Raw genomic sequence first — 20,008 nt, 5'->3', positions numbered from 1 at the left:
CATTCCTAGGGCTCTGACCCAGAGGACCCCGACGTCTACTACGCAGAGCTGGACACCTCCGCCCTAGGACAGGTGCCAGGGCCGCGGCCCGCCGTGCCGGGGCCCGGAGAGGCCGTGGAATATGCCACCATCCAGCTGAGCCCGGCCTAGCACACAACGTCGCGCCGCCCAGCCCTGCCTCCGGACTCCAGGTACACCCTGCCCACCACCCTGCCGCCCTTCCCGAGCAGTCCTAGGGCTGGCAAAGCAGGATGGGCCCTGGCACAGCCTCTCTGGTGGCCCCTGCAAGTGTCCCACACCTCCCAAGAGCTAGTTAGGGTCCCAGGACCCGTGACCAGCCAGGGCTTTGCCCCCAGCACCCCACACGCCATTGCCAACGTCCTCTGCAGATGAAGCCCCCAGCCCCGCTGTTAGGTTTGCAGGAGTGACAGGCCAGCGGGTGTGGGGACCTCCCTGGGGGTTATCTGCACAGCCGCTCCCGGTGGGCTGGTGTTGGAAGCTGGCTGTGTCCCTCCTCTCAAGGAAGGGGCACCGTGGGCCTGAGGAAGGGGCTGGGCGCCAGGCACAGGCTCCTCGCGCCCCAGAGAAGCAGGCTCCACGGCACAGCTTCTTGTGAGGTCCGGGCCCCCAGGGAGAGGCTCAGAGTGGGGAGACAGACTGGGGGCCCAGAAAAGAGCCATTAATCTCATAAATCCTAATTTGGACGCCCTCCCGGCCTCTCTGAAGTACACGGGGCCGGGCGGGTATAATCCTGGGTGCTCCTGGCACAGACCCAGGGAAGGGTGGGGTTCTGCTGCCTACTCGCTGGCTGTCACCGGCTCCGTGGAGCTAAGGGGTGCGTCCTAGCCCCAGAGAGGCCCCCTGTTTGGGTCCAGAATTGGAAAGGTACAGGATCAGTGTACCCAGGACAGGGGGAAAGCTGATGGAACCACTGGGGAACGGGCCCCGGAGAGTGCTGGGGCCGGGTGGGAGTGGGGAGGGGAGAGGGAGGCAGGGGCTGCCAAGCCAGGAAGACTCTGCACACGGCGTGCTTGCCCTTGCCTGCCCATGGCAGCCCCACAGGGGGACCGAGCCTGTGAGACAGGAGCAGGTGCCTGGCTGGACCGGCAGCCGCCCCTCCCCCGCCCCGGCCTGCCTCATCCCTGGGCCAGTTCATGCCTTCCATGTGTCCAGGAGCTTGTCAGAACTCCTGGGTTCTTGGACACCGACAGTCAGCCTGGGGCGGGGGAGGGGGGAGGCAGCCATAAGAGAGTGCTAGGAAGGCCAGGAGGAACGTGAGGCTGGGGGCTGGCGGCACCACTGTGCAGCCCCCCCTGCCGCCCAGAGCCCTGGACGGAAGAGGCTGGAAGCTGGGGCCGCACAGCCCTGCTGAGCCGGCTCCCAGAGCACACACTCAGCCCTTTCCCCACCTTTTGCTGGTGCCCAGGCCTGGCCCTCTCTGCCCACAGCACTGCCGTTCCCCGGCAGCTCTCTGCTGTCACACATCTGTTTCTCTCTCCCCCACACCCCTCCCTGCTCTCACCCGGCTAAAGTGGCCGGAACTTCAAAAGGAGATCAAAGCTGGGCTCCCCCCATCAAAGCCCCGGCTCTGCCACGAGCAGCCCTGGCGCCCTCCCATCAGCCTGTAACTCTCCCTGACAGCCCAGCGCCAAGCAGCCCGGCACCCCGGGAAGGCACTGGCAGCCAGGACCCTGGAGCTGGTGGGGAGGCTGCAGCACCTGGCACGCAGAGGGCTGCTGGAACACGGATACGGCCGCCCCTTGCTGGCTGTGTGTCCTTGAGCAAGGGGCGCACCTCTCGGGTCCAGAGTTCCGTTCCAAGCAGGGCTGCTATGGAATCTACATGCTTGTGGAGGAAGCGCGGGAGAGAAGGCAGGTGGACACGACCTGCTCGGTGGCTGTCCTACAGTGCTGACTGCGTGAACTGTTGCAAGTCCTCCAGCGTGGGAATGTGTGAGCAGATGCCACACAGAGGCTCCCCTGAACCCCGTGCTCCGGTCCCCAGATGGGACCCCAGTCCAGGCAGCCGTCTCTCTCAGCCTTGGTGGCACGGTGAGCCCAGCTGCACACATTGCTGAAGCGGATGATGGCGGATGGGAGGCCAGGGTTGCATTTATGCAAGGCTTCTTGGCTCCCAACTTCAGGGAACTTTGGGGACGACGTGACTTGAGTAAACCTCCCGAAGCCCATTTGCTCATTTGTAAAATAAGGGGTTAGCAGCCTCAAATCCTCCTTAGGAAGCAGACTGCGTGCACATTATAATTTTAAAGGACTGGGGAGACAGAACTCAAGGATCTCTGAGGGGCTGATCTGCCGTCTGCGCCACTTCCCGCCCGGACAGGCGTGCATGTGTGCGTGCTCCCCGCATCTCTCCCAAGGCTCCCGCAGCCCCAGAGGTGGCGTCTGCAGTCCCGCTCTGCTGGCCAGGTGACGGGCTCAGGGCGGTGAAGGAACTGCCTAAGACCACGCGATTTGTACAGGCGGAGCCAGGAGGCTGATCCAGCCTCTCCCAGGCTCCTCCCGCCCGACTCCTTAGCGCCTCCCACACACCTGCCCCTGCTGCGCATCTGGGCCCCGCCCCAAGGCAGACCCGGGAAGGGATACCCCCAGTCCGTGCTCTCCCCCACACAGCCGTGCGCCCTGTGCAGCTCTTCAACACCGGGAAGGGATGGCATTGTCATGTCCATGTTCATTTCAAGTGAAGCAGACACGCCTGGCTAGAGCTTCCGTCCTGGGCGGTACAGAGGCACCCCCGCCGCACAGGCGCCTTCATCCTGGAGACCCCTGAAGCAGCGCCATGGAGTGCAGCTTTCATATAGAGGATAGGATAGGATAGGATAGAAGGGCAAGGGAAAGTGCTGCCTCCCGAATTTCCTCAAATGGCCCAGGACCCAGAGGTGGCCAGAACAGTCAGGCTGGGAGTGCTTCCTGAAGCCCCCTGCCCAGTGAATGCCTGGCTCCTGCTGTGCCCGCGGGCGCCCCCTCCCTAAACTTCCATGAGTTTCCTTGCCTTTCTGAGCATGGCCTTGGGACCCCTCCGGAGTGTTAGGTCCCACAACACGGGAGTCACACAGACCAGGGGGGGCCAGGGACAGAGGGCTGGGAGGCAACCCCCCCAGCAGGCCGCCAAACGGAAGAACTCCGGCCTCAGCCGTGGATAGAGCGCCGTACCACGGCCCTCCTATTTCTCAGACCCTCTGAATTGGTGAGTGGGGGGCCGGAGCTCCCCCTGCTGGGCGGCCCCGGAAGCGCGCCGCAGCCTTTGCACACCAAGCGCCTCTCCGCCCTCCACCGGGTGAGCTGCCCCAGGGAAGACACCTGGGACTGCCAGTGGGGGTGGGAGCCCCGCTGCAGCGACCCGCGGCACCCCGAGACCTCCTCAACCAGGGCTCAGGGTGGTGGGGTGTCAAGTGACCCCAGGAACAAACCCCTCCCCGTTGCCCCACGCTCCTCTCCGGAGACAGCATCCTTCTTGCCTTCTACCCTGTTCCCCTGGACGCTGGGTAAGGGGCGAGACGGGTCAGACAGGCCTTGTGCAGACCCTGCGCCGCCACTTGCTCCTTAAGGTCCCTGAGTCCGCGGGAGGAGAGGGGCGCCCCGCGAGGATGCGCAGTGGGCAGTACTTGGCGGGGGCACTGGTGCTTCCCGGCTCTCGTGCCCTGCCTTCTCCCCTCTCCTCTTTCCCTGGAACTTGAGCGCGGGAGCCCCCACCCCCAGGGCCTCCAGAGCTGACTTCCGGGAAGCCCCCCACCCTGGCGCGCCCAGTCGCCCCCTCCCTCTTTAAAGGGCTGCCGGGCTCTGCCCCTCCCTCCAGCCGTGTGCATGGAGACACTGCCAGCCGGACCCACTCCCTGCACATTCCGGTGTCGGCCAACCAGGCCGGGGCAGGAGCTCCTCCTCCATCCCGGGTGCTCTGCTCCTGCCCAGACCCGCAGAGCCCTCAGCCCCCAGCCCCACAGGCGGCGTGTGGTGTGGACTGACAGCTGGGGGCACACCTGCAGCCTGGGAGGGGGAGGTAGGTGTGCCTGAGTGTGTGCGGGTGTACACCGCCCCCGCCCCCACGCACGGGCCAGCAGCAGGCCAGGCTCCTGGCCCCAGACTCCTGCCTTTCCTCCTATGCTGGGCCATTAGGAAGAGGCAGTGGTCCCCGTGAGGCAGCTCCCCTGGCTACCCAGCACCCCAAAATCACCTCCAAACCCAAACACCCAGGCCAGGTCCATCTTCCTACTCCCCACCACCTCCGACGCCGTGGACAGGTCCCCTGGAAGGGCCAAGCAACTGAGGCCAGCAGGGGTGGAGCCTGGACTCTCACTCAGCACCCAAGTACCGGATGCAGCTGTCCTTGCTGGCCAGACACCCACCCCACACACTTCTCAGGAGCTCTCTGAGGTCGGGGCCTTTTTATTTATTTATTTTTTGTAATATTTATTTGACAGAGTTACACAGAGAGGAGACACAGAGATAGAGAGAGATCTTCCATCCACTGGTTCATTCCCCCAAATGGCTGCAACTACCAGAGCTGGGCCTGTGGGGAGCAATCCGGACTGGACTAAGTTACTGGAATTAAGACTTATTCTATGCATCTGCTCTCCCACAATATGGCGCTGGGAGAGAAGTAAACAGCTTCCGCACAGCTGCCTCCAGTTCAACTAATAAACTGTAGGACTTGCTCCTGATTGGAGGAGAGCAGCGTACTCGGCGTGTGGGCAGCCGAGTTAGGATTGGCGGAGGAGGACTATAAAGGAGGAGAGAGACGGCATGCACCAGGAACATCTATGGGGAACATCTAAGGGAACCCGTGCAGCCCCCGAGAGAACCGGCCGGCGGTGTGCCGCTCCCCTGCGGAAGTGGGGAATGTGGCCAGGGGGAACTGCCCTTCCACGGAGGTGGAAGGGACAGTAGCCAACCCGGGAAGAACCAGCAGCAAACCCGGGGAGGGCCGAGCAGACAGAAAGAACAGCGCAGGGTCCTGTGTCGTTCCTCCACGAAGAGGGGGAGCGACATAATGGTGCCGTGACTCGGATAGGAAACCTAGGACGGATATGAAACTTAGGAGGGAAGAAGTGACTCGGATAGGAAACCTAGGACGGATAGGAAACTTAGGAGGGAAGAAACGGGAAGAAGCAGGAAAATATCGGAGAGAGAGACTAGCAAACAGCCTAGGGAAAAGCCGGACGAAAAGGGTGCCGGAAGAAGCTATTGAAAGCCTAGGCATAGACTCAGATACGGACTACGGGGGGTAGCTGGGAGAAATCTCTAAGGTCGAAAGCGAAAGTGAAAGCTAGAACAAACAGACTCGGATGCGGACTGTGGGGAGAGGCCAGGAGAAATGAAGGAGGAATATTGTTGGAAGAAAACTTAGGGAAACATACCGGGTAGAGAAAAATGTTAGGGAAATTGAAGCCGTGGGGGGCAGGCCAAGGCGGACACGAAAGCCACTTTGGGGTTCTCAAGTTAGCCCAGGAATAGGGGGCGAAAAGTTGAAACCAGAAGCTGAAACGTGAGCCTGGTTGGGATCCGTCTGATTAGCCCAGGGAGCAAAGGACGGGAAGCCAAACCGTGGGGCGGAGACGTATGCTGGGTTGAATTCGCCAGGCTAGCCCGGGGAACTTAGATTGAATGCTAGTGGCAGACACGTAAGCTACGCTGTGTTACTCGCGGAAGCCGCCGCGTGCAGAGAGAGCACGGGGCGTGAATAGATAGGGAACGGGGCTGGCGCGAGGCCGTGGTGCAGACGCGAAGGGCGTGGAGACCGCGGAGCGTGCGAAGCCAAGCCGCGCAAAGCCGGGAAGCTGCGCAGATGAAAGAGGCGCTGGCTGAAGCGGCGCAGAGCCGGGAAGCTGCAGGGATAAGAGAAATAGAAGTTTAGAAATAAAATGAGAGAAATAAGAATGCTGGGAGATAGAAGTAAAATGGGAGAAATAGGAATGCCCGGAGATAGAGAAATAGAGAAATAGAAAGGCCTCCCCTCAACATGGCAACGAGAAAGTTTGGATTCGGTCTGCCTGATTAAGTGAGGCGATGAGCACAATGAGCACCTGCGGGCAGCTAGCAGCTTATGCGCCGCAGGTCACCGAAGACAGGCACGAATTAACATCAGTAAGGCTTCCCCACAATACAACAATGAGAAAGCTTGGATTCGGTCTGCCTAATTAAGGCGGTAAGCACCAGCAAGCAGCTCGACCAAAGCATGAGCTGCAGGTCACTGAAGATAGGCACAAACCAACACTAATAAGTCTCCCCCACAATAAGGCAATGAGAAGGCTTGGATTCGGTTTGCCTGATAGGTTTTGTAAGCCCCTGCGGGCAGAGCAGAGCATGCGCTGCAGGGCACCGAACACAGGCACGCATCAGCGCCTAAAAACCTCCTCACAACATGGCGAAGAGAGGACCCGGATTCGGTTTGCCTGATTGATAGGACTTGTAAGAGCCTGTGGCAACTCTAGCAAGTAGAGCAGAGTGTGTGCCGCGGGACACCGAAGACAGGCGCGTATCAACGCCAAAAATAAAAAGAAAGGGGGATCTGTGGGGAGCAATCCGGACTGGACTAAGTTACTGGAATTAAGACTTATTCTATGCATCTGCTCTCCCACAATATGGCGCTGGGAGAGAAGTAAACAGCTTCCGCACAGCTGCCTCCAGTTCAACTAATAAACTGTAGGACTTGCTCCTGATTGGAGGAGAGCAGCGTACTCGGCGTGTGGGCAGCCGAGTTAGGATTGGCGGAGGAGGACTATAAAGGAGGAGAGAGACGGCATGCACCAGGAACATCTATGGGGAACATCTAAGGGAACCCGTGCAGCCCCCGAGAGAACCGGCCGGCGGTGTGCCGCTCCCCTGCGGAAGTGGGGAATGTGGCCAGGGGGAACTGCCCTTCCACGGAGGTGGAAGGGACAGTAGCCAACCCGGGAAGAACCAGCAGCAAACCCGGGGAGGGCCGAGCAGACAGAAAGAACAGCGCAGGGTCCTGTGTCGTTCCTCCACGAAGAGGGGGAGCGACAGGGCCAATCTGAAGCCAGGAGCCAGGAGCTTCTTCCAGGTCTCTTCACATGGGTGCAGGGGCCCAAGGACTGGGGCCATCTTCTACTGCTCTCCCAGGTGCATTAGCAGGGAGCTGGATCAGAAGAGGAGCAGCCGGGACTTGAACCAATGCTCCTATGGGTTGCCGGCCCTGCAGGTAGCGGGTTTACCGGCTACACCACAGTGCTGATCCCCTAAGATCTGTTTTGGGATCTGTAGGAGGTGGAGCCCTACTCTGACTGAGGGTCAGGAGGGTGAGTGGGAGAGAGGCCTGGGGAAGGCCAGGGCCTCAGGAGTGAGTGTGGGGCGGCCACTGGGAAAGGAGCGCCCTCTGGTGGGCCCCAGGTAATCATCTCCACCTCTGGCCCTGCCTGCCCAGCAGCAAAGGGGCTGGGGAAGGCCACACCATGACCGCCCCCACCCCGCACCCCCTAGACCTGAGCAAGGAACATGCAGGTCAGCTGACGTCGGTCCATCCTTATGAGCAAGGACAGCCCGTGCATCAGAGGCGCCGTGAACCCATCAGCCAGGCGTTGGTCCACAGGAAGACAGAGCCCACGACGAGGGGACCCCGGCTTGCGCTGGTGTTGGGGCGCTCCCTCCTCAGCCCTGTTCCTCCCAGTGGGGAGAATATTCTAATATGCTAATCCACAGATCCAGGGGAGACGGACGGTGGGGCAAAACTGAAAAAGCAAAATAAAACAGAGGGGTGTTAAGGTTCAAAACTCAATCGCACACGGTTAGGATTAGAGATTCCTGGGTTAGTTGCAGTTTGCGTAAACCGTTTCGTTGGATGCCTGCTTAATGAGTTCATATCTTTTTGGGTTTGCTTAAAATGTAGCTGCAGCTCCAGGACTGGCTAACTCAGCCGTTCAGCGACTACGTCAGCACCCCCATTTGTGTTTGTTCTCGTGTCTGTTTTGGTTTTGTGCATGTCTTCTCTGTTCCCCTCGGCCTGTCCACTTTGTCTTCAGTTGGCTATCTCCATGGTCACAAGAGAGCTGCCCCAGTTCCAGGCATCACATACGGGCCCAGCTCTTCTCGTGTGTCTTTCTGACACCTTTTGCAGAAGCTCCGAGCAGGCTTTCCTTGCACCTCATTAGCTAGAATTGTGTCCCATGTCCAAGGCTTTGCCTAAATCATTCACTTGGGGGTGCAGCAGATGGGCTCCCCACGACCCCTTAGGTCGGTTATGATTCTCTCCTTGGCATGTGGAGAGGTGGCTACTTGATTCAAATCAGATTCTGGATTAGGAAGGAGAGAAGAGGCTGGTGGGGAGAACAGGTATGATCAGGTGCCTAAAAGTTCCTGCTGTGGTGGTGGTGAGCTCCCCGTCACTGGAGGCATACAAGTGAAGACAAAATAAAACCCACCAGAGATGGAAGAGGAGATTCTTGCCGTGGGTCAGGGTTGAAGGAGATGAGCTTGAGGTCCTTTGTAGTCCAGAAGGTATTGATCTGTGTATCACCAATTCTCTGTGGCTCACACATCTGCACCTTTCCTTGATGGAGACCCCATCTGCTGATGAGACCTCCGGGAGGAGGCTTTGTGACTGACTGACCGCTCCCCACAGCCCAGGGGTATCCCTCAGCGTCACACTGCTCACCCGCCTCTCTCTCAAAGACCCCTTCCTGGTCCCCTCTCCACCCCTATGGTGTCGGGGCAGCTCACACGGCCCCAGCACGCTGGAGGGAAGACACAGGGGGAACCAGACCAGGGGCTGTGGAGCTGGCCTCAGCCTCCTTCTGCCCGGCCCCATCCAGGAGCACAGTTGTAAGCAAAGGAGCTTCCTCTCCCCCTGCCCCGGAAGGAGTATCCCTGCGTCCGCTGGCATCAACCGCAACACACAGATAGCGGGAGACAGGCAGTGAGCTCACCACGTGCGTGGCGGTGTCGCAGTAGCCCAGTGAGACGCAGAGGCGCGTGCACCCAGGGAAACAGGGGTGTGGGCAGTGTGGAGCAAGGGTACACGATTTTAGGGGAGTAGGATGGGCCCAAAGAACAGCCAGCAGCCTTGGACAAAGTCTTCCTTCCCACGCGTTCAGCTTCGGGGGGTCCATCCTCTGGGACACTGCAGAGGGAGCCCCTACCTGTGCTGGGGTGGGGGAGAGGCCAGAGAGACCTCAGCTACAAGGCTGCTTTTTATCAGTTCCAAGTACTCAGCGTGTGTGACAGAGCCACACTCAGGGTGCTGTTCCAAGTACTCAGCGCGTGTGACAGAGCCGCACTCGGGGTGCTGTTCTCCCAGCCCCCACGGCAGCGGCTGGCAGGGTGGGGCCAGTGATGTGAGACAGGGGAACCCAAGGAGGACCGCCCATTTGATTCCCGACTCAGAAAGCTTGTGGTGATGGGAGGAAGGAAGACAGAACACAGGGCGGGACTGAAAAGTGGTAGATTCTGTTTCCGAAACTCACGTGTGAAATCAGCCAGCTCTATCCGTTCACACGGAGAACAGTGGCCCTCGACAGCCGGCAGTGACAGGTGAGCGGAGATGGACAGAAGGTGCCCTGGGGACACACAGGAAGACCGAGGTTATTAAAAATCAGGGCAGGTGACAGCCACAGCCGGAAAAAGTTAGTGTCCAGGATCCGATCAGTGGTGCTTGCTGGGACGGCGTGTCCCATCAGGGAGACCGGGTGTCCAGCGAGCCGACGAGGAGACGGACGGACGGATGGACGAACTGATGTGGCACTTCGTGCCTGATGAGAAACCTGCAGCCTTGCTAGCTGTGGAGTGGGTAATGCGTGTTTAAGGTAGTGACGCCTGAATCTCTGAGGGTCTCCTGTATGTTGGGCCTGGGGCCAGGAGCTTTAGGTACTGCACCTAATTCAACAACAATCCAAGTGCTCTCTTAATGTCTAGTGTTCAGAAACAATGGTCCCAGGACCAGCACTGTGCCATAGTGGGCAAAGATGCCACCTGCTGTATCGGCATCCCATATGGACGCCGGTTCGAGTCCCGGCTACTCCACTTCCAATCCAGCTCTCTGCTATGGCCTGGGAAAGAAGTAGAAGATGGCCCAAGTCCTTGGGCCCCTGCACCCACGTGGAAGTCCCAGAAGAAGCTCCTGGCTCCTGGCTTCCACCTGGTCCAGCTCTGGCCATTGCGGCCTTCTGGGGAGTGAACCAGCAGATGGAAGACCTCTCGCTCGCTCGTTTGCTCTCTCTCTGCCTCTGCCTCTGCCTCTCTGTAACTCTTCCTTTCAAATAAATAATAAATATTAAAAAAGAGAAAAAAGAGAAACAATGGTCCCATCCCTGTCCCACCTCCTTACCTCCCCACCCCACCTCTACAATCGCCCCACCCCCATCCCCAGTGTTCTCCAAGGTTCCTGAGTATGGAGAGGACCCGGCCTCTGCACGATTCTCTCTCATTTTGATTTCTTCTCCCCAAGTCCTGTTCTGACTCAGTTTGTGCCTTTTTGTCTCCTCAGTGACCTACAGCAGGGGTCACCTGAACCACACTCAGGACAGGGAGGCCCAGGAGAGCTCCCTGTAGGAAGTGGCGGGTGGCGTGGCGTGCCTCTTCCTTTTCCGTAATTTCCCCCAAACATGACTGCCCGGAGGCAGAACTGGTACGAGAATTTTAGCCAAACTCAGGAGTAACTGAGGTGGGACTTTTTTAAGTCCAGCATGGGGCTCAAAGTTTCAAAAGTCCGAGCTGTGTTGCAAGCCCCTGCTGTGCCAGTCACCTCTCCTGCTTCTGTCTTCAGCCTCCCCCCCGACCCCGCCCCAGGCCTCGCCCCTCCCGGCTCCCAGATTAGGGCAGCTCAGCCCCTTTCTTCCCACATCCCCCACTCCGGGGGGGGGGAGCTTCATCTGTCACCCTCCGTGGGCCAAGTCCAAGGCAAAGGAACCTGTCTCGCTGGTAGGCTGAGAGCCTTTCTCTGGGGGTGCGTAAGCAGCCAGCCACACACACCTGGCTCCCAGCAAGCTCAGGCACCGGCCCACCCCTTACACGGGAGAACACGGGTGCTCGAAAGAAGTGCGCCACAGTCCCCAAGCCGGGGAGCCGTGACCTCTGCATCTGACTAGGTCTGGGGGCGGCAGAGCACCCGTTTCACTCACCCTCATCCTCAGAGGCGGGGTGGAGGGCAGCTTGGAGGAAGGGGAGCCCACCGACCACCGACCACTGTGACAGCCGCCGCCTCCCGCGCTAGTGTGGGGGTGCAGGAAAGGGCAGCAGGGGCTGACCCGAGGGTGGGGGGTGAGCAAGAAGGAGGCAGGAATCCCGCCCAGGTTCCTGACAGGCACCTGAGGAGCTGCTCGCTGAGATAAGAAGGGAGGAGGCCAGGTTCAGACTGCATTCAAGTTCACACATGTGGAGGTGGAGCGCGGGGGGAGGGGGGCGGGAATCCAGGCAGAGGTGTCCACGAGTGGAGCAGCTCGGAGACAAGCCCGCACTGGAGAGGCAGCCGCGGCCCATCCGCCGGAATTACAGCCATGGGCGGGATGAGCTCACGCGGGGGGAACGTGCAGAGGGAGAGGAGCCCGGGCCCCCGCAGCGGAGCTGCCGGCCCTGGGAGGGAGTTGAGAGACGCCAGCCAGGTCCAAGGCGCCAAGGAGGGCTCGGGTCAGACATCAGGAGGGTGGGCTTCTGGGAGCAGCGTCCATGTTGCCCCCACCCCACCCCCACCCCACCCCCACCCCGCATCACTGAGGCTAGAAGCAGAGGGTGGGGCTGGGGGATGGTGACTTCAGGGGCCACATTGCAGTGTGGAAGGAAAGTGAGTAGGAGGGAGGGAGAGAGAGGGAAAGATAAGATGTTGTCTGGAGAGCCAGGTGAGAGAGGGTTTGCTTTGTTTGGTGGAGGAGGGAGCCGAGAGGCTGTAAAAGCCAGCTGGCCGGAGCCAGCAGCAGCAGCGTGCAGGCGTCCTTGGGGGACGCCGGCAGGGAGGCAGCCTGGGGGCCCAGCAGCCTGTCAGAAACACTGAGCCCAGTCCATCTGTCCTTCTGAAACAGCCGCGGCAACAGAAGCCCACGGTGCGGGGAGGCGGGTGATGAGCCAAGGCCTGGAAGGAGCAGACCTGGGCCCAGAGGGAAGCAGCCGCAGCCAGGCGGGGGAGGCACCCACGCCCCGCCCCCAGCACCCGCAGCACTGCCCCTGCCACTCGGCCCGCTGGGTGCCTACAGCTTCCTGGAGCCACCTGGTCCCCAGCACCCTGGCTGCTGGCGCCTCGATTGTCCCAGGGCCCTCCAACCTGAAGACCCCGAGTCCCGCCTCGTGCCTGCCCTCCTGACACAGCCCCTGGTGATGCTGCAGCCCCAGCTCCTCCTGCTCCTTCCTGCCCTGAGCGGCCTGCAGTCCTCGCAGTCCACGTTCGTGCCGGATGCCCGGCTGCTGCCATCCTGTTTTATTCTGACAGCCGCCCTACACGATGCCCTTCTGTTCTGTTCTGTTTGTTTTCATTTTATTTCAAAGGCAGGGAGACAGAGCGAGATCTTCCAGCCGTTGCTTTACCACCCGAATACGTGCCGCAGCCTGAGCTGGGCCGGGCTGAAGCCGGGAGCCCAGAACTCAGCTCAGGTCTCCCAGTTGGGTGGCAGGCCCCCGACTACTTGAGCCATCGCCTGCTGCCTCCCAGGGTGTGCATCGGCAGGAAGCTGGAATGGGAAGCGGAGCTGAGACTCAGACCCAGGCTCTCTGGTGCAGAGTGAGGGCAGCGTCGTAGCTGCTAGGCCAAACACCTGCCCCAGTTCCTCCATTTTATAACAGGAAATGGAGGCCCAGCGTGCCCGTGGCTAAAAATCACACAGTTTGTAGATGCCAGAACCTGAACCCACCACCCTCGGGGGCTCTGCTTGCCCTCACCAGGGCCTCTTGCAGCACCCGTGACCTCGGCCTCCTCCCCCTCCCCCGGTTTCCTTGCACCCCCTCCCCCTTTCTGTCCCCGCCCCGTGGTGGGAAGTGTGTACTGAGGGAGTGCGGGCTTGGCTACGGGCTTGTAGCTGGCTACCCTGCTCCAAGCCCAGGTCTCCTCCTCAGAGAAAGGAGGGTGATCCTCGGGGCCCCGCCCTCCCCAGTCAGGCGCTGGGCGGATTAGGTGAGGTCAGAGATGGGAAAGTGCTTCCCGGGCGCTCACAGGCAAGGGGTTATTCTTATCAAAACCTCTGTGCCCAAGTCCTGGCAGCAGCAAATTACAGGTTAGCGCAGGCTGCCGTCTGCGTGTTTCCTGTCCCAGGCTGTTCACGCCGGGAGCCCTTTGCTGGCTGTGTAATGAAAGGGCTTTCCTCTCCTAAAGGAATTTCAGCTGTCACCTCGCAGGGAGCAAAAGGGGGCGGGGGCTGCCCCGCACTTCTGTGCAGCCCGAGGGGTGGCAAGACTCACAATTAACTGAGCACTTAGTATGTGCCGGGCACCGAGCCAAGCTCTCTGCAGGCCGCACCTCATTCATCTCTCACAAACCCTTAACAGGAAAATACTATTTTTACTTTACAGGTAAGAAAATTAATTTATCTGAGATCACAAAGCTTTGAAGTGGTGAAGTGAGAACTTGGAGCCGGGCCCGTCGGATGCGAGGGCTCACGCCTTTCCCAGGAGGAAAGCCCCATCCTGCCTCAAATCCCTGCAGACAGTGCCCTCGCCCGGCCCCAGCGGCCGCAGCGCCGCACCCCGGGCCCCTTGCGGATGTCTGCCCTGCCCGCCCTGCGCTGCACTGGGGGTCTTGGAGGACAGGGACTGGGTTAATTCATCTCGGTCCTCCCAGGCGGTAGCCCCCGGCTGGGGCCGGGAAAGGGCGTGGATAAAAAGTTACTCAGCGATTGAATGGTCAGTGGATACCTTTTGTCTTAAGGATAAAATCACGACTCTCACACAGATAGGAAATCCACTCGTGTCCAGCATTTTGCTTAATTCCTTCATTAACGGAGGAATGAGCAGGATGGCAGCAAGGAATTCCATAGAGAAATTCAAAGCAGCCCTGACGGCTGTGTCGGTCAGCTCAGGCTGCCGGGAGGAAGTTCCGCGGGCTCCTGGCTTCACAGGAAGCTCTGTCTCGCAGCTGCAGCGGCTGGGGGTTCAAGATCAAGGTCCCCCGCCCGCTCGGTGTCCGCTTTTGGTTCCTGGCTTGTAGTGGGCCCCCTCTCACTGTGTCCCCTCGTGGCCAGTTTCCAGAGCTGTACAATAGCGCGAAGACAATAAACTCCTGCAAAACACCAGAAGCGCATGCTAGACAGGACAGCCGCTCGTCTCCGGAGCCTGTTTCAAGTCTTTGCCCATTCTTCCCAACAGAATGAATCAATGAATCGGCGAGAGCAGCTGTCTGGGACGCCACAGAAGGGAGGCCTCTCCCCAGACACCCCCACTTCCATCTCTCCCAGATTGCACTTCTGTACACTGCGCTCACCAGACGGTGGGTGGTCCCATAGCCCAGCCCTGAGGCCATTCAACTGCCCATCAGCTCCCACCCACACTGGCACTAACCCCATCCAATTCCCCTTTACTGGTCTGTGGAATATCTCCTGTGTCTAGAACGGAGAAAGGAGGTTGCATTACACTCCACAGGGCGGGGAGGGGGGATGACACCAAACAGGTGACAGCAAAGGATCAGGTGGGCTGGGCCAGGAGGGCCCTGAGGTGCATGGGCTGCCTAGCAGCTCGCATTGGCACTGGCCCCTAGAGACCGCCTCGATCCAGAAGCGGGGGAGCACTCCGCGGTCCAGCAGAAGGGGGGCGCTCCCAGGCTGCTCAGGGCCGAGGGCTCCTATGCCAGCTGGTCCTGCCAGACCTGAAGCTGCGCCTGACGGAGGACTGAACACGTCCCAGGAAGCCCAGGCATGCGGCAGAGGCTCCCCTGGGAAAACCCAGGGAGCAAACCCCGGGGTTCTGAATGCCAGGCAGAGCCCAGCTGGCTCACTGGAGAGCTCAGCCTGCACTCAGAGCCCGTGTGTGGAAACCTGACCTCGGCTCGGAGACAAACAGCTGCTGATGTCTGGCTACCCCTTCACGAAGGTCAAGTTCTACCTGCAAAGCTGTGTGTGTGGAACAGGTGCATGGTGGTCGCTTCGGGAGGAGCAGTGCCGTCAACTGGCCGAGACCCACATTGACCACGGACGGCCTTGGGGCTGTCACCTGGCCCAGCGCTGGTCTCCAGTCGCTTTGCCAGCCTCCTGGCCACCCACCCACAGGGAGGCCAGAGTCACCTTTCCAGACACATTCGGCCTTGTCCTTTTCCTGCCTAAGGCTTCCAGCTGGCCTCCAGTCACCCGTGGGATAAGGCCCAAGGTGTCCCCAGTGCTCTGCAGCTGTCCCCTGCTCTCCCTACCAGCCTTATCTCTGTCACTCCGTGATCCCCACTTTATTCTCATGCATCACCAGCCCCCGGTGGGTCCCTGCACTGCCCAGGGCATCTCTCCTGCCTTTACTCAGGCTGCTTCCTCTTCCAGGACCACCGCTTCCCACTCTCCCTGCCCAACTCCTGCCCGAGGGGCGCTTGTTTAGTGTATTCCACACACACGCGCTGTCTGCCCCACACGGCCTCCTGTCCATGCCACACCGCTCCTGTTCACGCAGCTGCTCCCCTTCCTCTAGACTCTGGGTGCCTGGAGCACACGGGCTGTTTCTCCTGCTGTTCATGCTCCCCCAGGCCTGCACATCTGCCCCTGTTTCACTTCCAAGGTCCTCGCAGGTGTCATCAAGATAGCATGAGGTCCTGCTGCAGCACAGGGCACCCTAAACCCCACACACTGTGTCCGTCTGAGAAGAGGGAAATCTGGGTGCAGAGACGCGTGAAGCAGAGATGGGCTGGGGCGAGGCTGTGCACGCCAAGGACCCCAGGGATTACCAGGAGCCACCGACATGTTCAGCCAGCCCGTTCCCGTCGCTGGGTACTGCAGCCACAGGAGGAGTCGATTTCTTATTACAGCCCCAAGCCCAGGGCTTGGTTCATCACTCTGGGGTCAGGAAATGCTGGAAGAAGGAGAGAATGAATGATCCTACAGCGCCACTGCCTGGCTCACACCCTGGCCTCAGCTGCGACTGAGCGAGGGAGAGAGGACAGACGGCGGGCTGGAGTACTCACTCTGACCGAGGGACACAGGCTCAGTCTACACATGCTTACTGGGTACTCACCACGTGCAAAGGGCTCTGCCAAGTACAGCGAATCCGACAGGGTTTCCATCCTGACAGACACGAGCTAACCCCATGAAGAATCCAGCCGTGTTCCATGGAACGGATTTGCCTTGGAGAACGCCGGGACGAGGGCTGGCTCAGTGTGGGTGCCTGGGGCAGGGCAGTGGAGGGAAGCAGAAACGCCGGGTTTGCAGAAGACAGGCTTGGAAGGGGACAACTCCAAGCAGAAATGGTGTGGATAAGAGAGATGCGCTCCCTGTGGCTGCAAGACCAGCACTTGGGATTCATAGGGAAGCAGACGCGGGCTGCACTCAGAGTTTCCTGATAGGAGGAGAAGTGAACCAGCAACTCACATACTTGAGCCCTCACTGTGTGTACCAAACAGCGACCCTGGCAAGTGGAGTTTACTACCCAGGCCCAATCTACAGATCGACAAATAAGCTAATTCTGCAGGAGGTCACAGAGACCTGGGGGCTGGCATTTCAGCACTGCGGTTTAAGCCACCGTCTATGTCGCCAGTCTCCCATATGAGTGCTGGTTGAAGTCCTGGCTGCTCCACTTCCAATCCAGCTTCCTGCTAATGGCCTGGGAAAGCAGTGGACAACAGTGCAAGTATTTGAGCCTCTGCACCCATGTGGGAGACCCAGATGGAGCTTCTTTGGCCTGGCCCAGCCCTGGCCATTATGGCCATTTGTGGAATGAACCAATGGAAGGAAGATTCTCTCTCTCTCTCTCTCTCTCTCTCTCTCTCTCTCTGCCTTTCAAAAAAAGAAAAAGAAAAAAAAAGACAACTTTTAAAAAAAAGAAGTTATGGAGCCCTGCTGTGGATGCCATTGCTGAGGACAGAGCCAGAGTCAAGGCCAGGGCTGTTGGCCTGCAGGGGAAGACACCACCCCATTATCCCAAAGAGGATGCTGCGTGTCCCCAGAGCAGCGGTTTGGCTCTCCTTGGTGGGATGCAGGAACAGGACGGGCTAGACAGAGACACTACAAAGATGCTCCAACTATGGGCCAGGAAGTTAGGCTAAGAGACCTTAAACTTCCTATCTAACTGGGGCAGGCATTCAGCATGGGGGTTAAGAGGCCCATGGCCCACACTGCCTGGGTCTCAGTTCCAGCTCCTGTCTCAGGTTCCTGGGAGAGGCTGGGAGGCAGCAGTGATGACTCTAGTAATTGGGCTCCTGCAACCCATGTGGGATACCTGGATTGAGTTCCTAGCTCCCAATTTTAAAAAATACTACCTAGGGGCTGGCTCTGTGGCATAGCGAGTAAAGCTGCCACCTGCAGTGCCAGCATCCCATATGGGTGCCAATTCAAGTCCCGGCTGCTCCATTTCTGATCCAGCTCTCTGCTATGGCCTGGGAAAGCAGTGGAAGATGGCTCAAGTCCTTGGGCCGCTGCACCCACATGGGAGACCCAGAAGAAGCTCCTGGCTCCTGGCTTCGGATTGGCCATTGCGGCCAACTGGGGAGTGAACCAGCAGATGGAAGACTTCTCTCTCTGTCTCTGCCTCTCTGTAACTCTGCCTTTCAAATAAATAAATAAAATCTTTTTTAAAAAAATCCTATCTAACCAGAGTGGGATTCACCGCCCCTCCTGTTGCATGGTCACTTCTGCCACCTCCCTCTCAGCATCAGAGCCCAGCTTCACCCTGGGAGGCTGGGCCCAGGACACAGATCACCCGCCTGGGGCCACCAGCTTTCTGGCCCTCAGGGATGCACCTTGAGAGAAGTATCAGGGGACAGGTGTTAGCCAGGCAAGAGGGGACCAGTGTTCCCACTGGAGGGCACAGCATCCTCGGGGGGCCCCTGGCCAAGGAAGTAGGAAAAGCTTCGCAGAGACCACGAGGGAGGGGCAGGGGATGGAGCGCCACCAAGAAGGAACCCAGGTGAAACTGGGACGAGGACGAGGACTGAGATGCATCGTCTCGACAAAAGGCAGCCATGGATAAGGGCCCTGCACACAGAACAGCTAAAGAGCGCTCATAATTCAGCAATTAAGAGATGAATGAGCTACGGTTAAAATGGACAGCGGATTTGAATAGACAGTTCTCCAAAGAAGAAAGACAAGCAGCCAATGAGCACGTACAATGGTGCTCCACATCAGAGCTGTTAGAGAAACGCAGATCAGAGCCATTAGCTTACAGTCCGTGGGACGGAGTTCCCCCTGTGACTCCCACATTCCACGCCTACACAGATCCTCGAGAGAACGGAAAACATCCATCCCACAAAAGCCTGCACACAAGTATTCGCAGCAGTACTGTTCAGAACAGCCCCAAAGCAAAGCAGCCCGAGTGTCCCTCAGCCAATGAAGGGCCAACTAAAACAGGGTGTATCAATAGGACGGAACAGTCTTCAGCCCGAGGAAGGAATGAGCACGGATCCACGTGACAACACTGATGAACTTGGGAAGTGCGGAGCTGGCTTTGCACAGAGGGGGTGCTGAGCCAGTGAGGTTTCTCCAAGGTACAACTGTTGCTAATTGAAAACTTTTCTCAGTTCCCCACTGGGAAGACTTGCCATGTAGTCAACACTGGCACTTTTCAATAGTCTCTATGGAGACTGAGTGGGAGAGAAAAACTTTATGCTAAGTGAAAGAAGATGGACACAAAGGTCACATATTGTACGATTCTATTTCAATGAAATTGAATTGGAATTTGCAAATTAGTCAAAAGTTGATTAGTGGTTGCCCAGAGCTGGACACGTGGACAGGACGCGAGCAGTGGCTGCTAATGGGTACCGGAGTCCTAGGGGGAAGCAGGTGCCCTAAAACAGTGATGATGGTTGTGCAAGTCTGAGAAAATACTGAAAACTAGTGAACAGTGTGCTTCACAAAGGCGAATTTTATGGTAAGTGAATTGTATCTCGATGTTGAAGGGGAACCGCTGACTGGTATTAAGCTGGTGAGGGATCTGATTTGTATGCATTTTAGAAAGAATGTGCTCAGGTCAGTGCTGTGGCGTAGTGGGTGAAGCTGCCGCCTTAAAAAAAAGAGGGAGAGAATGAAAAGAGAGCAGATTGAGCTCAGGCACAGGTCAAAAGCAGACCAGAGGCAGAGAAGGTACAACCGTAAGGAGGCTGTTTCCCGTCGTGCTGACCCATACGAGGGACGGCACAGTGGAACTGGACAGAAAAGATCAGACCTCGCAATCAGACCCGGCTCCCTGCTGATGCGCCTGGGAAGGCAGCAGGTGGTGGCCCAAGTTCTCGGGCCACTGCCACCCACGTGGGAGACCCGGATGGAGTTCCTGGCCTCAGTCTGCCCAGCCTCAGTGAACCAGTGGATGGAGGAGTTTTCTCTCTCTCTCTCTCTCTCTCTCTCTCCCCTTCCTTCTCCTTCTCTTACTCTGCCTTTCAATAAATAAATATTACTTTAAAAAGAGACTGTGGTGGACATGATAGGAATGTGGCTACCTCACCTCCGAGGGAAGATCACACAAGGATGAACCTTGTCACAGTGGTGGCACAGCGGCCACCATGTCCTGAGGAGGCCCACAGCCCACACCCGAGCGCCTAGGACTGAGTCTTGCCTCTGCGGCTGATCCAGCTTGCTGTTCACGTGCCTGGGAGGCAGCAGGTGATGGCTCAAGCATGTAAGCTACCTGTGTGGGAGACCCGGATGGAGTTCCAGACTCCTAGCAATGGCCTAGCCCAGCCTTGGCTGTTGCAGGCATTTGGAGAGTGAACCAGTGGACAGGAGATTCTCTCTCCTCCCCCTCACCCATCTCTCTCCCTCCCTCCCTCTCTGCCTTTCAAATAAATAAACATTAAAAATTAAAAAAAGGGATACACCTTTCTTTCCCTCAAGTTCATTCTCCCCCTCCCCCTTCTCCCTCCCCTCCTCCTCCCCCCTCTTTCTCCCCTCCTCCTCCCTCCATTCCCCTGCCTCTCCCCCCTCCTTTTCCCCCTCCTCTCCCCCTCC

At 58.7% G+C, this 20,008-nt stretch overlaps 1 non-coding gene across 1 annotated transcript; it reads left to right on the top strand.

The window, feature by feature from the left end:
- Positions 1-18,508: 18,508 nt before the first annotated feature.
- On the top strand, positions 18,509-18,648 carry LOC127484942 (U4 spliceosomal RNA). Its single transcript, XR_007912148.1, has one exon. It is a non-coding gene; the product is annotated as a U4 spliceosomal RNA (small nuclear RNA).
- Positions 18,649-20,008: the final 1,360 nt, after the last annotated feature.

The sequence above is a fragment of the Oryctolagus cuniculus genome, chromosome 1 (genome assembly GCF_051225735.1).
Source record: "Oryctolagus cuniculus isolate XC-2025 breed Fujian yellow rabbit chromosome 1, ASM5122573v1, whole genome shotgun sequence".
Classification (NCBI taxonomy): domain Eukaryota; kingdom Metazoa; phylum Chordata; class Mammalia; order Lagomorpha; family Leporidae; genus Oryctolagus; species Oryctolagus cuniculus.
This window is presented reverse-complemented; position numbering and strand designations above follow the sequence as displayed.